This window comes from Chiloscyllium plagiosum, unplaced genomic scaffold (genome assembly GCF_037043375.1).
Source record: "Chiloscyllium plagiosum isolate Xiang-an unplaced genomic scaffold, Cpla_swu_hap1 HiC_scaffold_50, whole genome shotgun sequence".
NCBI lineage: Eukaryota > Metazoa > Chordata > Chondrichthyes > Orectolobiformes > Hemiscylliidae > Chiloscyllium > Chiloscyllium plagiosum.
In genome coordinates, this window is record NW_028270188.1 from 3233503 (window position 1) to 3254632 (window position 21130).

Sequence of the window (21130 nt, forward strand, 5' to 3'; positions counted from 1 at the left end):
ACTGTCAAGGCGGTGTAAGCTCTGGTCAGACTGCGTTTGGAATTTTGTGAGCAGATTTAGATCTCGTATCTAATGAAGGATGTGCTGACACTGGAGGGACAAGAGTGGGTTTTTGATTAGGTTAGATTACTTACAGTGTGGAAACAATCCCTTCGGCCCAACAAGTCCACACCCACCCGCCGAAGCGTAACCCACCCAGACCCACTCTCCTACATTTACCCCTTCATCTAACACCACGGGCAATTTAGCATGGCCAATTCACCTAAACTGCACATTTTTGGACTGTGGGAGGAAACCGAAGCACCCGGAGGAAACCCACGCAGACACGGAGAGAATGTGCAAACTCCACACAGAGAGTCGCCTGAGGCGGGAATTGAACCCGGGTCTCTGGCGCTGTGAGGCAGCAGTGCTAGCCACTGTGCCACCGTGCTGCCCACGAAGTTTGCCACCGTGCCGCCCACCTGCAGCCCAGTTTGTACGACTGATCCCAGGATAAAGAGTTTATCAGAAAAAAAAGCAGTGATGACTCTGGGTCTGTATTCGATGAAGTTCAAAAATATAAGGGAATGTAGGAAGTATAGAAAGGAAGCTAATGAGAAGGAGTGGTGTTTGCGTTTAAACAAAAATACTGATCTAACTAGAAATAAGACTTCTAAAATGTCATCCTTTGAAAATATGTGTTGATATAAGAAAGGAATGAACACCTTGATGGAATTGTAATGTCGGCTCCCTAGTATTCAGAGAGAAGCTGAGGAACCAAGTGATATAGATATCTCAGATATATGTAAGAATAATAAGTTTCCACATTTGACAGTGACGATCGCAATGGAGAAGATTTGGATGTAGAAGAGTTCGGGAACTATGTTCAGGAAAATGGCTTAAACACATGCAAGTATTTTTTGAGGGAAGAGGTAAAACCTGACCTTGTCATGGGTAATAAGGCAGGGCAAGTGACTAAGGTGACAGGAGGGGAACACTCTCGACATCATGATTCTATCAATTTTAAACAATTATGTAAAAGGAATCAGCCTTATGCCAATGTTCAATTTTTAATTTGAATAACGCAAAATTTCATGTTATGGACCAGGAAAGTCCAAAGGTTGATTGGAGTGGAATGTTCACAGGTAAAGGGATGTCTGGTAAGTTTTTCAGATAAGTCTGGTATCAAGAATTCAGAACCATTCTCATGCGCACAGAAATGATGCCATTCGTCACATAGAGTCTGTTCTGTCATTCAACCATGGGTGATAAGGCTTTTAAACTCATTCTTCCGCTATCTCCCCGAAACCTCCTTTGATTATTTTGACAATCAAGAACATACCAATCTCTGTTTTGCACTCAATGACCTGGTCTCCACAGCCATCTGTGGCAGTGCATTCCACAGATTCTCTAGCTGATGCAGATACAAATTATCTCTGTTCTCCAGGGCCTTCCCTTAAAACTCAGGCTGTGCCCTTGGGTCCAAGACTTCCCTGCAAGTGCGAACATTTTCTCAAAATCTGCTCTATCCACGCTGTTCGGTTTTCTAATAGTTTCCATCACATTCCCACTCATTTTACTAAACTCCATGGAGTATCATCATAGAATCATCAAACGTTCCTCATATCTCAGGCTTTTCTCTCCTGTGAAAGTTCTCTTGAACCTCCTCTGGACACTCTCCACAGTCTGTACATCTGTCCAGGGTTATGGTGCCAAAGATTGCTCGCAATACTTTAAGCGTTGGTCTGACTAGAGAAATATAAAGTTTCAGAAGGACTGCTTTTTGGTAAGTTTCTCGCGAGATGAATGACAATATTTTATTTTATTTTCGAACTACCAACGGAAACTGCAAGTGTACCCAAAGAAAACGCTCGATTTGGATTCCTAAGTCTCTTTGAACTTCAACTTTTTCAATATTCTCGCCATTTAGAAATTAATCTATACTTCTACTGTTCCTAGCCAAGTGCATCACCGATTAGAGTGAAAGGGAAGTTTGGTAAATTCATGGTACGAGATTAATGATTGTATGAAGGTATTCAGACCCTAGTCAAAATGAAAGAGTATTATATATTAAATAGACAGCAGGGACCAAATGAATTTCTGGTGGGATCTTTAATCAGATGCAGACCAGGAAGTCAAACAAGGGATATGACATAATCTAAATTGCCATAGCTAAAGATAATCCAAAGAGGATCTGTATTTACATATCGGGCTCTTAGTGCAATTCGAGAAAGAATGGCACCTTAAACATCATGGAGATGTACTTGTTGTTTCAGCTCAGCAAATGGAAGAGCCATTAAGTGCATATTTCACGCCAGTTTTTCTGCGGAGAAAGCGAGCCCAAATGTTCACTCTGCATGCATGAAGCGGGACGGTTCCTGTTGCTAAACTGTTTGACGAAGAGCCAAATAAATGGGGACAAGGTGATGTCTCTCGTGGTTGGATTGCATTCTGGTCTCTGTGGCTTCACGCAGCAAAGAGTGTACATGTACCCAGGACTGGAGTATGAATATAATAAGGAGAGACTATATCGGCTGAGGCTTGTCTGACTGCAGCATCGGAGGAAGTGGGATGACTTTATAGATGCTCATAAAAACATGAATGTTTTGGATAAGTTGAACAGCAAAGGACTTCTCATCTTGGATCAGGGACTCCAGTTTTCGTAAGCAATACAGAGAATGTCAGGGCACCCTTTTCACGTAGAGCATGGTTTGCATGTGAAATCAATGCCAAGAACAACTGGTAGGTTGAGGTACTGTTACAATATTGAAAGACATTTGGACAGTTAGATGAACAGAAAGGGTTTAGAGGGAAATAGACCAAATGCAAGCAAAGTGGAGTAGTTCAATTTCGGAAATCTGATCGCTATGGATTTGTTGGACTTAAAGTGGAGCCAGAGCTCATGGACATATACATTAATGTTTTGAAAATAGATCACAGTACATGAGATTAATTGCTGGTGGTCTTAGAAAATATAAAAGGTGAATAATTCTCCACAGCCTGTGTATTGTTGTCAAGGGGTCGAGGTGCTTGATCTTGAAAAGTGTTAAAAAGCTAGCATGGATACAGCACAACCTGTTCTGAACAAGGTAACAATACAACATTTTTTTAAACAGCCAGTAGAGCTGGGCAGCCAAAAGACAAAAAACAAATCAAATTGGCGCAACTAGTTTAAATTATGCATCAGGATAACAAACTAAGATCAAGTTTGAATTTAGTATTTTGATAATATTAAAATCAATACAACTATCCAATGTTTTGTGGTATAACATAGGACATATTGAACAGCGATTGAGAGGACTGCATTTAGAAATGTCTACCTCAAGATCTCCCAGAAAGTTAAGCTTCTGGGAAGTTTGCACAGCAGACCATCGAGGCCATCCTGGAGAGACTCTTCCGAGAAATATCTGCACAGGAGACTCAGCAGAGCTGAGTGGTTTTGAAACGTGATTTCTTTTATTTTGAAATCATCATTCGGAAAATTTCTTATCGAAATATTGTGTAATGGAAGCTAAACAATGAGTTTAAGAGAAAGTCGTTGTAAGCATTTGCTACTTTCCACATTCTCTGTTAGACGTAAAGAATAAAGTTGATAGCTTTTTCCTTTAAGTCGTGACCTCTGGCACGTGTTTGTGCCTCTCGAATTTTCACAGATTACAGCACCGGGTGACCATTTCTTGTGTTGCTAGTTTAATTTGGCAGAGAGGTATGCTCCGTGGCACAACCTTTTGCAGGGCATTCTGGTAAGCAGGTGACTAAAGTTCAGGACCCCATGCTGAAATAATGTGTCATCTTTAAGTATGGGTGAGATTCCGAATGCCTGGACAGTAACAAACGTTGTGCATTTGTTGAAGAACAGATGCAGTAAAAAGACTGGGATCTTCAGGCTTTCCAGTCTGGCATTGGTGGTGTGCATGTTTTTGGAGGTGGTATCGGAAGAGAACATTTGCAGAGGCAAGGAAAGGTAATGTATCATCAGAATGGCTTCTTGAGCTAGAACTACGTCTCGCAATTTGATTGAGTGTTTTGATCAAGTAATCAAGAGAAATTTTGAGGCAAGAACAATAGACATTGCTTACTTGGGTTTTAATAAAGCCTTTGACAAGAATCTACATGGTAGGCTAATGAGTAAAGTTATATCCCATGGGATTCAAAGTGCGCTTGCCAATTAAATGCAAAATTCATATAACAACAGGAGAAGGTGAGGTTGTGTTGGATTGATTGTCAGACTAGAGGCCTGGGTCCAGTGTGGCGCCACAGGGATCAGTGCTGACTCTTTTGTTTGTGGCTTATATAAATGTTTTAGTTACGAATATGGAAGGTCGTGATTGTCAGTTTGCAACTGACTCCAAAATTGGCAGCATGCATATGAAATGAGATGACAGCGCAAGCTTTTTTTAGGATACGTATATTAACAACACTTAAAGTTCGTGGTCCAAATACATGGATAAGAAAGGATTAGAACGATATGAGCCAAGTGCAGAGAAATTCGATAAATGTGGACTGGCATTATCACCTATTTGAACCCGTTTGGGCAGAAAGGCCTGTCTCTCTTTCGTAAGACTCTGTGACTCTCCATCGTGGTATAGTAGACAGGGAGGAAGTTTATCTAATATTAAAAGAGACACTAACCAGTTGGGTCTATGGGCTGAGGAGTGGCACATTTAGTTAAACATGGATAAATGAAAGGTATTGCATTTAGAAATAAAAATAAATGGATGTCGCACTTGCACAGTTACAAGTACTGCTTTGAATACTGCTGTGTACTAAACACTTGAATAGGGCACTGAACGGACTTAGGGGTTCAGTGACCTAATTCTTTCAAATTCGTGTCATGTATAGAAATGCTTTTAGAATGCTTTCGTTTGTTGCTAAGACTTTTTGTGTCGACTTTGGGAAGTCCTGCTGTGGTTGTATGTGATGTTGGTGAGGCCTCTTCTGTAGTTGAAACTTTATTCCTGGAACAGCACAGCAGGTCAGGCAGCATCCAGGGAACAGGAGATTCGACGTTTCGGGCACAGGCCCTTCTTCAGGAATGAGCAGAGAGTGTTCAGCAGGAGAAGATAAAAGGTAGGGAGGAGGGACTTGGAGGAGGGGCGTTGGAAATATGATAGGTGGAAAGAGGTCAAGGTGAGGGTGATAGGTCGGAGTAGGATGGAGGCGGAGAGGTCAAGAAGAAGACTGCAGGTCAGGAAGGTGGTGCCGGGCTGGAGGGATTCGGCTGAGACAAGGTGGGGGGAGGGGGGATGAAGAAACTGGTGAAGTCCAAGTTCATCCCCTGTGGTTGGAGGGTTCCCAGTCGGAAGATAAGACGCTCCTCCTCCGACCGTCGCGTTGTTGTGGTTTGGCGGTGGATGAGTCCAATGACCTGCATATCCTCGGTGGAGTGGGAGGGGGAGTTGAAATGCTGTGCTACAGGGTGGTTGGGTTGGTTCGTCCGGGTGGCCCAGAGGTGCTCTCTGAATCGGTCCGCAAGCAGGCGGCCTGTCTCCCCAATATAGAGGAGGCCACACCGGCTGCAGCGGATGCAGTAGATGATGTGGGTGGAGATGCAGGTGAATCTGTGGCGGATATGGAAGTTTCCTTTCGGGCCTTGGAGAGAAGTGAGGGGGGAGGTGTGGGCGCTGATAGGGGAGGTCTAGGAAGGGGAGGAGTCCGAGACTGTCCAGGTGAACCCTTCTGTTTCTATCTCAGGCGACCGAATCAACACGGACATCTACTACAAACCAACCGACTCCCACAGCTACCTGGACTACACCTCCTCCCATCCTGCCCCCTGTAAAAACGCCATCCCATTCTCCCAATTCGTTCGTCTCCGCCGCATCTGCTCCTAGGAGGACCAGTTCAAAATACATACAACACAGATGGCCTCCTTCTTCAAGGACCGCAATTTCCCCCACCCGACGTGGTCGACGGTGCCCTCCACCGCATCTCCTCCACTTCCCGCTCCTCCGCCCTTGAGCCCCGCCCCTCCAACCGCCACCAGGATAGAACCCCACTGGTCCTCACCTACCACCCCACCAATCTCCATGTACAGCGCATCATCCGCCGTCACTTCCGCCACCTCCAAACAGACCCCAGCACCAAGGATATATTTCTCTCCCCTCCCCTATCAGCTTTCCGTAGAGACCACTCCCTCCGCGACTCCCTTGTCAGATCCACACCCCCCACCGACCCAACCTCCACTCCCGGCGCCTTCCCTTGCAACCGCAGGAGGTGCAACACTTGCGCCCACACCGCCCCCTCACTTCTCTCCAAGGCCCGAAAGGAAACTTCCATATCCGCCACAGATTCACCTGCACCTCCACCCACATCATCTACTGCATCCGCTGCAGCCGGTGTGGCCTCCTCTATATTGGGGAGACAGGCCGCCTACTTGCGGACCGATTCAGAGAGCACCTCTGGGCCACCCGGACGAACCAACCCAACCACCCTGTAGCACAGCATTTCAACTCCCCCTCCCACTCCACCGAGGATATGCAGGTCATTGGACTCATCCACCGCCAAACCACAACAACGCGACGGTCGGAGGAGGAGCGTCTTATCTTCCGACTGGGAACCCTCCAACCACAGGGGATGAACTTGGACTTCACCAGTTTCTTCATCCCCCCTCCCCCCACCTTGTCTCAGCCGAATCCCTCCAGCCCGGCACCACCTTCCTGACCTGCAGTCTTCTTCTTGACCTCTCCGCCTCCATCCTACTCCGACCTATCACCCTCACCTTGACCTCTTTCCACCTATCACATTTCCAACGCCCCTCCTCCAAGTCCCTCCTCCCTACCTTTTATCTTCTCCTGCTGAACAATCTCTGCTCATTCCTGAAGAAGGGCCTGTGCCCGAAACGTCGAATCTCCTGTTCCCTGGATGCTGCTTGACCTGCTGTGCTGTTCCAGCAATGAAGTTTCAACTTTGATCTCCAGCATCTGCAGACCTCACTTTCTCCTCGAGGCCTCTTCTGTAGTATTGTGTCCATGTCTGGTTGCTCTCTTCGACGAAGATTATTAAGCTTGACAGAGTTCAGAAGATATTGACTGGGATGTGGTTAAGAATATAGGTATCGAGGTATGAGGCGAGGCTGGATAGGCTGGGACTTCTTTCACAAAAGCATAGGAAGGTGAGGTTAGCCGGACAAACGAGAATAATATCCTGAGCGGTTCAGATTAGATCCACTGTAACTGTCCTTTCATTGTTTGGGGGATTTCAAGACGAGAGAGCATATTTTTAAAGGTGAAAGCAGAAAAATTATAAACATACATGAGGGACAATTTCGTTACTTTACCCAGTGTGTTTACTGTGTGGACTTCAGAGGAAGTAGTGAATGTGGATTAAGTTACAACGTTTTCAATACTTTTGGAGAAGTGCATGAATAGGAAATGTTTACTGCGATATGGGCGCAGTACATCTTGTTGAACTACTTTATGTTCGGAAATTGGTCAGCATGGGCTGGCTAGAGCAAGCCGTCGGTTTCCATGATGTCTGAATCAATAACTCTGTGAGATTGAAATTTATGGAATGTTGAGGGCCTGGATAGAGTCAATGTGGAGAAGATGTTTGAAGCAGTAATATATTCTAGAACCCGAGGGCACATAGTCAAAGTGATAAAAAAAAAACACTTTGGAAATGAGATGAATCGGAACTTTTTTCAGCCAGAGGGTGGTGATCCTGTGGAGATAATTGCTCACCTTCACCACAAACGTAATCTTCCGATCACACTCTCAGCGCCCACCCCACAGACCCACCCTCTCCCAATAATCTCTCCACTGTTTTAACTCACAAGCCCGATTCCTGGTGAAAGACCTTTGCACAAACCGTCCATTCTCTTGCTCCTCGGATTCTGCCTGACGAACTTCACTTTTCCAGCACCACACTCTCGACAGCAATGATTTAACTCAATAACCTTTGATTTCAGTCCCATTCACACCAAAGACAGATAAACAAATAATGAAGCAATAACTTAAAACAAATGGAACAAACTGAACCAAGGATAACGGCTGTTGACTGGGGCAATTTTCCGCAAGACGCCTGAGGTTCTCTGCGGTACAATCACCGCCCCAGAAGCCCCATATTTGGATTGAGAGCTTGGCACAGACCAATCATGATGTCTACAATCCAGAATAGAGCTCCATCCACTTTAATGTACTCCTTCAAGACTACAAATTTGGCAATAAAACATTTTGTGGCCTCGATTATAAGTCGTTATATGAGTGGGGTCAAAAGTTGGTTTAAAACATCATATTGATGTAATCGAAGTATCATTGCTTTGTACACATTTAACATTTTTTACGTGAGAATATTCTCAGAAGTGATCACTCTCTTCCTTCAAACGGCTGCTTTCTGACACCTCTGCGTGCCATACATCAGGATGTTCGGCAAATAATCCGACTACGAATGTGATTCATCCTCCCATTTCAATGATGTACTACACAGTCCAACACTTACTTCCACATTGAAACCTTTCAGTCTGTGCTGCTGTCACTGTTCCTGGGTGAAGCTGCCGAATCTCACCATCAGAACATTAACACCACTTGGAGCATTCAGATACTGTGGTTGTGAGATTAATCCTCATATAGCAGTTTTAAATGACATTGACCAGACAGTATTGGAGCATCAGGCTCAGGAAAAAGATACAAAGCAGTAGCACGGAAAGGGGACTTTGTTGGGAAAAAAGCAATTTATGTGGCTTTCTTTGATAAGTGTTTCATTTATTCATTCAACTCGAGATTATTGTGAGCAGTTCCGCATATTCACGTTTAGCAACTACACGACAGCTATGCAAACGTTGCAGAGGTAATTTGCGAGGATAATTTATGCGCTGAAGAACTTCAGTTATGAGGATGGATGAGGAACTCTGCGGTTGTTTTTTCTTCGAGAAGGGAAGTTTATGAGGAGACATGATTAAAAATTGCAAAGTACTGAGGCATATTTATGCGGTAGACAGGAAGAGACGTTTTGCCTTGCTGGAGGGTTTCGATAACCAGGGAGCCATAGATTTCAGGTAAGAGGCAAGAAAGGTTTTCACAGATATTCGGAAAAAAGTTATCAGCCAACGACTGGTTGAATCTGGAACTCAATGTCTGGAAGGACGGGAGAGGCAGAACCCCTCATTTCCTCCAGAAGCATTTAAGTGTGATTTTTAGATGATAAAGCCGACACTGCTAAATGATTGCAAACAGAATGAGGATAGCCAAGCACTTGCTTTTGACAAGAGCACGCACAAGGAATTTGGGGAAGATGCCCCATCTGATTTTCTTGGTTCTTTAGAGGTGAGTATCCTCGACTATCCCGCCGGAGTCTGTGTTTCAATTCCCCACTGCAGAGGACCTGACTCTCTTGGAGCTTCAAGGTTTGATGGAAGATTTAGCGCCCTGGTCCCGGGTGCAGTTTTTGTATGTGTGTGTGTGTTCGGCCGATCTGAGAAGTTGGCTTGCAGCCGTTCCCTTCCCATTGGTTGGCTCATAACAATAGATTTATATAAGTTAATTGACATTGATTTTTAGACGCTTCACAGTCCTTTCATTATCAATTCTTTAATATCTCCTTACCTAATTGCCAGCAGCACATAGTTAGGACATTCCCAGGTCTACAAAGCTAACGTAGAGTGTAAATACCAGTAAGAATAAGAAAGAAAACAAAGACAAAACAGACAATCTTGGAGACAGAGTTAGGTAAACCATGACAGAACCTTCAATCAGGATAAGAGATCCAGCAGATCATTAGATGAACTTCGCTTCAGTTGGCACTAAAGGGACACATCGGCCGAAGACACTTGTAAAGCTATTTTTCAGATACGAGAGCATAGCACTAAATACCGAAGTGAGTAGATTAAAAATACTGAAATGATTTATTTGTTTTCAACATAGTAATGAAATTCTGGAGCCGGCAGCTCGAAAGAAATCAGAAGCTGTGGTCAGAGGAAACGCTCACAGTTGATGAAATACCCAGGAATCAGAGTGATGTTACTGATGTAACATCAGCCTGTGTCTGATTACATCACCCACATGAACACACAGCATTTGGGTTTGTGCAAACAGAGATCACCAAAAAGAATGTGAGGGTCTGTGGAGAAATCTAAAAGGAGATTTATCAGAACAGTCAAAGAATTCCAGAATATTCTAAGAAAGGTCAGGGTGGAGAAGTTTAGGTGTTCTGCACAGAGCCAATAAGATTGAAGTGTGATTTCTTAAAGGTACCAAGAGTATTAGGAAGTTTGATAAAGAACAGCTGCTCCCATTACATGACAGTAAAATTACCGAAAACAAATTTAAGATATTGGGAAAGCGTTACCGTGAGTTGGAAGGAAGAATATTTTTGTTGCTTTTGCCTTACACAATGAAGTGGAATGTTTGGATCTTGATATGTAATTTGGCTTCAGTTTCCGAATCTGTAACTCCTCTTTTAACATGCTCACAAACAATTTTCCAAAGGCCATCTCAGTCAGTCCAGGACAGAAATTTAGTAAAGAACAAATACTTCTTTTATTTGGAGTTTGTTGTGTTCGAATTCTCCACTCCTCACTCCTTGTAAAATGAGTTTATAAACTCCATTCCTGTCAGTGCAGGTGAGACATTCACAACAACCAGCAAATATAATCACCCACACTGCTTAACTACAATAGTCACCACTTTGTGACGCAGTACGTTTCATTGGCAACGAAACCGCGTATGTCCTCATGAAGCTTCCTTTCACCATTTGTCTGACCAGCCATTCAAATTGATCACTGCTGATCTGCTACATTTCGCCTCCATTCTCCTGTTGTTCACCAATAATTCGAGAGAAACTCGAGCTGAATCCCAATATCATATATCCCCTTTAATTTTCGATTGTTTAGATTACTTTAGTGGCCTGAACAAGCTTGCAGGAGATTGAATAGTATGAAAAGGATTTTTAAAAATTGCTGAAACTTAAGGGATTGCTGAGTTAGACATATGAGAAATGTCAGAGAGCGATATCATTAAATCATTTTCTCACTGTACTCATACTCTTACACGAGTTCAATTTTTGCAAAATGTTTATTTATAATTGAGACAATTCCCTGGGTCAGATTCTACCTCAATACACAAACATGTGTGCTGCAAAGAAACAATGTCAATTCAGATTAAAATGGCTCATGATTCTTTCTCGCAGCCCAATGCTCACTGCACCACATCAATTGAAGCATGACCAGGTGAGGTTAGACCTTCGAGCACGATGTCCAAATGTTCACTGCTCCATGTGAAGAGTACTTGCTCCAGACGAGGTTGGAACTCCCAGCCTCGGTGTTTCACACGCCTTTATGTTTTCCTGGAAGGACTGCGTGCTCACGGTTTGCGTTATCATACAGCAGAGTATATATATCCACGCGTTCATTCGACTCCCCATTTCAGACTGGATCTTCGCCACGCAGTTTCTCTAATTCCAGAGCTGGGAACTGGTGTGATGTGAGTGTGCAACAGTGGTTAATTCCTTGCTTCGTAGAACTGGTAAAGTAACGATATGAAACTTCATTGTTATTGAAAACTACATTTCGACAACATCGTGCACGATCGCCTGTACATTTCATCTTTTGTAGAAACTTATCGAATTTAGTCTTCAACATTCTCAATAATGGAATCTCCACAGCCTCTGGGAATATGGAAGAAGAAGATTCACCCAATCTCAGTAACCCCATCTCAGTCCAATGTTTGCCAAGTTTTCTTTTTGTGCATGTGGTGCTGTTCCTCACCTATCTCTGCTTCTGCATTTATTGTTTTCTGTATTGTGGTTTTTTTTTTCGTGTGATCATGCAGTGTTTCATACTCTGCATTGTGGCCGGAGGAAACACCGTTCAAATCCGAGTAACGGCAATGCACATTTGTTCCATTTAACTCTACAGAACCTGTGCGAAACAAACACAGAAAGGAATCCATCATTTCTTTACCATGGAAATACTCTCCAAGGTGATTATTTTATTCCTCCAAACCGCCGCTATCTGTCATCATTGCGAGTCATTTGTCAGAGTTCAAATCCATCCAATCTCGGAGATTTCTCTCCCTTTCACAATCATTATCCGACAGCCTTTCTGTCACTCATCCCATGTCACTGATGCATTGCACGGTCTAACACGCACTTTCACGTTGGCACTGTGAACTCTTTGCTGCAGCTGTCACTATTGCTCGGTGAACCTGCCCCAATATCGCCATCATGACCTTCGCACTACTTCATGCAATAAGATAAGGTGGCTGCGTGATCAATCCTCCAGTATAGTGTTGTATTTGCATGAACTAGAGATTATTGGAGCATCGGGTTCGCGAAAAGGACACGGAACAGTATCGAGGGGATAAGATTCTTTTGGAAAAGACCAATTTCGGTGGTTTCTACACATCTATTTCAAGTCATCATTCGGCTCTCGCTAAGGTATTCTGTACAATTCTGCAATTCACATCATAGAAGTAATATGACAGCTATCGAAACAGTGCAGAATTGATTTGCCAAGATGTTGAAGAAGTTCAGATATTATAGAGCTTCGAAAGCATGGAGTTTTTTTCGTCAGAGGAGGGAAGATTGAGAGGAGACATGATTGAGATGTTCGAAATAATTAGGGGTATGGATTGGGTAGATTGAAACAAACGTTTCCCTTTGATGGAGAGATCGATCATCAGAGAGCAATACAATTAAGTTAAGAGGCAAGAATGTTCAAGTAGATGTACTTAAAAAAATTATCAGCCAGCAAGTGGTTGGAATCTTGGAACTCACTGTCACAAAGTTCCGGAGCAGCTGAACCCCTCATAACCTTCAGAGGAATTCATATGTGAAATTGTAATGCTCACAGCATACAAGACGAAATGATGGAAAATGCAATGTATGCAGTCAAGAAATTATTTTTGACATAAGCACCCACAAGGAGCTTGGGGGCTCTGCTAACTCTGACCTCCTCCGTCGTGTGGAATTTAGTATCCGAACCTGTCACATGGGAAGTCGGTGTTCATTGCCCTGCTGGGGAAGGCCTTGGTTTTTTTCGTGGGGGTTTCAACGTTTGTGGAAAGGTTTGTAGTTCTGGTGTAGGGTGAAGTTGTTGTGGGGATGTTCGGCAGATTTGCGAAGTTGGTTTTCAGGCGTTTACTCCACGTATTCGGTGACAACCCCAGGGCTGATTGGACTCCAGTGATGCGAAGCTGTCCTGTGGCATTTAGAATTGATTTGATTTTGTTCCCACTGCTTCTGGTTGTCAGTTCTAGATGTTAGTTGCAGATCCCGGTATAGTGGGTCCAGGTCAACGTGCTGGTTGATGGAGTCCATGAATGACTTTCGTCCTTCTGGAAATTCTCTGGCTTCCCTCTGTTCAGCTGGTTCTGTTATTGTTGTGTTGTCAAAGTCAAATTTGTTGTTCTCGTCGTCAGTGTGTATTGCTACTAGGGACAGCTCGTTGTGGTGTTCACAGGCTCTTCCAGAAATGCTTTCTACTGAACAAAAAAGATTTTTGGTGGTCCCACTAATGTCTTGTACAGTCAAAAATGACATCCCAACACGTATTCTCAATCCCCTGAAAAATTAAGTCGAGTGTCCCAAGTGCATGATTCAACAACTTCTCTATCTGTAACACCACTTTCAAAGGAATGTGTACCTACATCCGAAGGTGCCTGTTTGACAACACTACCCAGGGCCCGAACAATAAGTGTTCCAGCCCAGGTTTCTTCTACCAAAACGCAACACCTCACACTTTTTTAAACTCCATCTGCTTTTTCTCAGGTCACAATACCAGAAGTACTGTTAATCCTGTAATATCATAGATTACGTTCTTCACCGTCCAGTGTATGAGAACTTTCAGTTTCAGCCTCAAAATTACTTTGCATGAAACCAACATCCACACCCAAGTTACAACATTGGACCCACTACACCGCTGGTCATCTGCCCCGAGTGACAAAAACAACATGTCTCCCACCACTCTGTCATCGACCATCAAGCCAGTTTTATATACAGTTGACTGGCTCCTCCTGAATCCCATTGTGTTTGACATTGATCTGAACTTATTACTAATTCAACCATCGGCAATCTTGTCAAAGGACTCGCTGAAATCCATGTTGACAAAGTTGGTCGCTCTGCCTTCATCTGTCTCTTGGCCACTTCCTCGAGCATTTAATCAGGTTTGTGAGACACGATTTTCCACTCACAACTCCATGCTGACTATTTCTAATCAGCCTTGCCTTTCTCAATATAGGTCATTTCTCGCAGGATCTCCTCCAACAACTTATCCATCACCAGTCTTACTGGTCTGTAGTTTCCTGACTTTTCCCGGCAGCCCTAAAATGATGGATCAACATTAGCCGCCCTCCAGTCTTCCAGTACCCCGCGTATCTGTTGGTAATACAAACATCACTGTTCGGGACCTTGCTATCTCCTCCAAAGCATTACATAATAGCCTGGGATACACCTGACGATTGATCTACATTTATTCGTTTACAGATTCCAGCACTTTCTCTTATCTCTTGTAGGTTCTTTTCAGGGCATTGCTATTTATTTCCCCAAGTTCAGAAGCTTCCATGTCTTTCTCCACAGTTAATACTATCAGGAGATTTCAGTTAATTATCTCACGCATCTCCTCTTGTTCCACACATAGACGACATCATTGAACTTTGGGGGTGGCGGGAATCTATTCTCTCCCGAGTTACTTTTTATCTCTTAAGAAAACTTGCCCAAAGGATTCTGAAACTTCAATTAAACCATATCACTCGACCATCACTCCCCTCACCTCCCATAATCAAGTCTGAATTCTTCATAAAATCAAATAAAATCCCACGGGTTCATAAACAAATTCTCTGTTATAAAGGTCATTTGCGAATACTTAGGAGTGAAGCATTAATTCATTTATTTCCACTTAGATGTGTGGCTGTTAAAAAATTCTAAATCCATTGAGTATGTTCCCTCCAATCCCACATGTGCCGTTTTCGGTCATCCACCTCTTCAGTGGGACCTTATTGAAAGGTGTGCGAAATTCCCAATGAACCATACCTCCCTTTTATCTACTCTGCTATTTACAGCCAGATAGAAAGAAAAAAATCCACCGTTGTTTGTGAAATGAAATCGATCTTTCATAATTACATGATTGGCACTTTCAGATACAGACACAGAGGGACAGAGAGTGGGTATAAAGGAGTCAGCTGGTGACAAGTGGAGCTGCTGAGTCTGTGTTGAGGTAACACAGTGCACGCTATCCATTAACAGTCTGAACAAAGGACATGAGAAAGTACGGGAACGAGGTTTCCAAGAAGGATCCTAGGGATGAAACAATTGTTACATAAGCATAATTTGAATTCTCTGCTCCTGTACGCGATGATGTTCTTACTCTATGAAGTAAGAAACGTACACAATACTGAAGCACCTTAAAGGAATGGATGTATGGACGACATTTCCAGTAGTAGGAGAGACTAGGATCCAAGGACACAGTTTCAAATGGAAGGAACGACCCTTTAGGTTGGAGATATGGAGGAATGTATTGAGAGGATTGTGGGTGTTAAGTAATTTAGTTGCATTTAACTCACAAATAAATAGGTTATTGATGAGTAAGGGGATGAAGGGTTACAGGGAGTAGATGCGACAATGGGGTTGAGAAACTATTTGGCCACAATCGAATGGAGATTAATCACAGATGGGGGTGATCTTTGGAGGAGTTATAGAGATGGGATGGTTGCAGAGACTGGGAATACCCCTATATGGATAGTGGTTGGAGCTGCAGGGTTCACACAGTTGGGGAGGGTTGTACGGGCTGTGCATTACACAGATAAGGATTGTAATTGGAACTGCAGGAGTTTACTGAAGCTTGGAGGGGTGAAGGGGCTGGATCGGTTCACAGAGCCAGGGACAATTGTAGAGTTTGGAGGAACCAGAGGTACTGCGGTTTGTAGGACTGCAGGGGTACAGAGAGTTAGTGAGAGTTGTAAAGGCAGGTGTGCATGGGTTACACAGAGACATGGAGTTCTGTTCTGGATAAGGATACAGAAATCAAGCGGTTTGATGATGCTGGAAGATACTGCAAAGACAGTGAGCTGTCGTTATTGAGGAGGTTACAAAGACAGGATGCATTGAAGAGTTGGAGGCTGCTACAGGTATTAAAAATGCTGAAACGGATCATTAGCCGTACATTGATAAGGAAGATTGGAAGCTCTGGAGATAGGAAACGAGAGTTACAATGACTGAAGAATATCACAGAGATGGTGAGTAACATATGACATGGAAGAGTTATAATATGAAACAAGTTGTATTTAAAGAAGTTAATGACGATTCAGGAGGAGATGAAGGGATTGTATTAGGTAAAAAAAAATAGGATAAGGGTCGCTAACACGGACACGGAGTACTTTATGACATTGTACAATTTACAGAGACGAATACAGTTGTATAGAATTGAGGAACTAACTGTGATATGGTAGGATGTCGTGAATGATGTCATTTGTTGATATCAGATGCTGAGATTCTGGGGATTATATAGTTGGGAAGGCTGGAGAGTCAGGCAGAGCTTACATACACAAGAACAGCAAGAGCATCTGGAGATAGTTACACTGAGAGTGAGCATTGCACATTTTGGAGGAAGTTCCTGTGTTACGGAGGATTGTAGAGGAGCGTGACATTACCATAGATAGTGTTGTAAGAGCTGGAGATGATTATAAAGATGATAAAGAAGATGAAGAGACTGGAGGAACTTTTATTGAGAGGAAGCGTGATAAAAAAGGAATGTTACACAGATAGTGGGTTTTATCGGAAGTGGGTAGGGAGCGTCACAGCACTGGAATGGGATCGACTGATCCGGCGTTTTGCACACACCTGAGAGGATTGCACAGATCGGGAAAATTGTACGGTCTCCACATTTTGGGAACATATAGGGACTGGAGGAGGTTATACAGATAAGGAGTGCTGTTGGAGCTGTAAGAGTTGACAGACCTGGGGAGGTTTGAAGCTATTTACAGTCAGAGAGACATTTTAGGAACAGTGATACCGAACACAGAGGATATAACTGCAGAGCTACACAAAGAGACAGTGTTTGAGATGCTGGGATACCTGTAGGGATTTAGGAGCAACAGAGATATGGAGTGCTGTTGTGGCTGAAAATGTATACTGAATAGTGTGAGACATGAAGGGGCTCTGGTCGGTTAGAGAGAGGGTAGCCTGCATTGTCTGGCAGAATCTGTAGACACTGGAAGAGGTCTGACTGATGGGGCGTGACATAACTGCTGGATCAGTACAGTGAGAGAGGTTTGTCGTGGCTGGAGGAGTTTACAGATTTGAGGAGGAGTACAGAGTCGGGTGTAATTTGCAGAGCCAGGGTGTGTTGATGAAATACAGAGGATCATATAGACGGGGAACTCTGTAGTAGCAGGAAAAGGTAACAGAGACAGAGATTGTTTCAATGTTGGAATGGCATCAGTGTGTGGGCTAATTTCATAGAGGCAGGAGTGTGGGACGCTGTCAGACAAGATGTTACAGAGCTAGAGCTGTAGGGAGGGTTGTGGGGCTGGGATAAGAATCAAATTAGGAGTGTGTAGGGACTAGAGGAGCTTTGACAAATAAAAACCATTCAGTGGTTTGAGAAAGTTTCGGTTATAGGAGGTTGTGCCGCTGACACAGTTAGCGGGGTAGTCGGGATTGAAGGAGATACAGAGACAGGGAGTGTTACACAGAAACATATGAAAGGGGACAGGTAGAGGCCATTTGCCGCCACACGTCTGCCCCACCATTTAATATGTAACGGCGGACAATCAACTCTGTGCACTGTTCCTAATTTCGCCCAATACAGTGACTGACAGAACTGGGGTTATTTACAGAGATCGACAGGGAAGGAGTAATTGGGAGAGGTTAGAGAAATACGAAGATGTGGAGAGACGAGAGGAGGTTACAGAGATAGGGATTGTTGGAGTTATTAGTGGACGCTACTGTGATAGGTAAGGTTGGAGTGACTGGTGGAGGTTGCAAAAATAGGGAGCGTTGGGTGATTTGGGAAAGTTACAGTAGTAGGGAGGGTCAGAGTGACTGTGAGAGGTTATAAACATAGGAATGATTGGTGCGAATGGAGGAGTCCACAAAGATAGAGAGATTTGGAATGACTCGGGCAGGTGAAAGAATTAGGGAGGCCTGTGGAGTCTGATCGAGGGTAAAGAGATTGGGAGCATTATTCAGCCTGGGTAAGATTATAGAGATATGCCGAGTTGTGGAGAGAGCAGGATGTGACTGAAAAGGGAGGCATGTCGAGTTTGTAGAAGGTTACTTTGACAAAGAATATTGCAGGAGGTGGATAAGGTTGCAGAAATAAATATCATCGTTTGTGTAGGTAGGAAGAGCCAGATATTTCTAATGGCGCAAGTGGATTGCATGCACAGGTAAGCGAGTAGGAAGAGGAAGACTTAAATGAAAGATGGATTAGCTTGTAGAGATATAAAACGTTAATTGTAAAAGTATAGATTCTAAAGATGAAGGGATGTGAGAGGGAGGGTGGGAGGGACAGAATGTTTTATACAGATCAGGAGGAGCTGGTAGAGGTTACTGACATTTCTGGTGATAGAGGACAATTTTTGCACTTGGATGAAATAAGGAATACAGAGCAGTGTAGACACTGGGTGATTATTCAGACTGAAGGAGGTTGCAGAAAGTGACAGCTGTAGGGACTGGAGTTGAATGCAACGATAAAGAAAATGTTACATGTACATGGATGGTTTTGATTGTTTCAGAAGGTCACAGCGACAGGCAGGCTAATAGCGATGGTGGAGGTAGATTTAAGGAGCATTGTTGTGACAGGATAAGGTCAACGATATGGGAGATTGCAGAGTCTGGATGAGGTTTCAGACATGGGAAGTGTTAAAATGCCTTCAGAACATGATACAAAGGGAGAGCTGCAGGAACTGGAGTAGGTCACACAGGCAAGAAAGTTATAGGGGCTGGACGGGCTTTATAGGTATCGAGGTCTGTCGGAATAGGAGATGGTTACAGAGGTTGTGTGGTGCTGTAGAATGGGAGGCAGGTTTGTTGTAGAGTCAGGTGAAGGCTATAGTGATATCATGTGCCAGAGAGGGGAAAGTCTGTGTGGAGTTTGCACATCGTCGTCATGTCTGCGTTAGTTTCCTCCAGATGGTCTGGTTCCCTCCCACAGTCCAAAGATGTGCAGTTTAGGTGAATTGCACACCGTTTTAGGTGTCTTAGTTAGAGTGAAACGGATCTGGGTCGGTTACTCTTCGGAAGGTCAGTGTGGAGTGGTTGGGCCGAATGGCCTGTTTCCACACTGTAGGGCATTTAATCTAATTGCTCTCTGCTGTATGCACCATGAGTGTTCTTACCTCACTGCAGCATTTATTGAAGACTCCAAATCTCTCCAACCCGCTTTGACTGTTTGTCTGACCAAACATATTTAATGAGATGATGGACGATACAACCCAGCAGTTGGGAAGTCTATTGAATCATGAACTTCCTGAGCACCAACAGTGTACAGAGAAATAGAATTGGAAATTATATGGATGCAGAGATGGTGACACTTGGAGACAGGTTCGATGTCCCACATAGATCTGTTTAATCCCAGTCTCCATCCCTGGTCTGTGCTGACTCGTCTGTTTGGATGGAGAATTCTGCTGGCACAGAATCTGGAGTAGCTGGAAAAGGTGCAATTAAAGGCAGCAATTAGAACAACATAGTGGTGGACACCACATAAGTGATATCACCAGAGTTCACGAAGGAATTAGGATCAAACATTTGTCAGGAAGAAGGGGTTATGATTCATAGTGCACTGGTATCACTACTTAATGATACGTAATCTATGAGTCGTCAGGCGATGCCCGAGATCTGTACTCACCTACTGTTCATCTAGAATTTAATGCTGATGTCTGGTATATTCACCTGGCTGTTTCATACCCTTTCAGGACAGAAATCTGTTACAGGCAGCTGGTCTGACCTCCAAGTGACACCCCACCCACAGCAATGGTTTGACTATAAAGTACGCTCTGAAATGGTCTTGCAAGCCACTTAGTTGAAGGGCAGCTAGGAGTGGGCAAGAAATGCTGGTCAGAGAGAGAGATACCCACATCCCCAAACAGAAGTTGGGTCCCAATGCAATTGTGCTGTGAGTCGTGTCCTGTTTAGTTATGTCGGTAGGTTTATGAGGGGGCTTTAAACTGACAGAGAGAATGCATGAACAGGGTTGAGGTGAAATGAGCTTTCCAAATCCACAGAGAAACGTTGAAGCATCGGAACAGCATAGGGATGTGCTTGAAGTTGAGCAGAAAGGAACAGAAATGGACAGATTTGAAATAAAACTGTATATCAGTTAATAGGGTTGTGACAGGAAATGGTGACGAATATCAATTATAATGTTCGTTTTTGGAATGGGAAAAATATCTGCAATAAGATAGATGGACTTGTTCCACAGCGATAAATGAAATTTTAATGCTTTGATGGCCACACGTGAAGTGCTAAATGCCTGGACGATAGCTAATGTGGTTCCTTTGTTCAAGAATGACAGCAATGATGTGCCAGTTAATTACAGAGTAGATACTCTGACAACAGTGGAAGGGAAATTATTAGAAAATATTCCGAGGGACACAATGAGAGGCAGGAATCAGTTAGAGATATTTGTCACACATTTGGTGGAGGAAGATCGTGATTGACATATTCAGTTGTGTTTTTTGAAATGGTGTCTCCACATTAGACACACTAGTTTCAGCAATGACGTTGACAAGGTTCCATGGAAATCTCTTCCAAAAGGGAAGAGGCCTTGGGATGCAATGCAAGTCGGCAAACTGGATTCAAGATTCATCGACTGAAGCTTTTGTGTTTGAAATTCTTTCACCCGCGGCTGTACCAGAGGGACCTTTGCGGGGACCATCCCTGTTCATTATGTGCATTAGTCACTTGGATGTGAAAACAGAAGGCATCGTTAGTAAGGTCACAGATGAAATGAAAGGTGAGAGTGTTGTACACAGTGAGTCTGATGGTCACAGGCTACAGTCAAATATTGAGCTGATGATAAAAGGCGCAAAGTAATGGCAGGTGGAGTTTATTTCTGATCAGAGTGAGGAAATGCCCTGCGGGAGGTATGATGAGTTAAGGGCAGACTAAATGAATGGTGGGTCCTTGTGGAATACTGAGGAAAAAAGGGGCCATGGTGGACAAGAATTTAGATCCCTGATGGAGCCAGCACAGATGGACAGAATAGGGAAGACTCTGG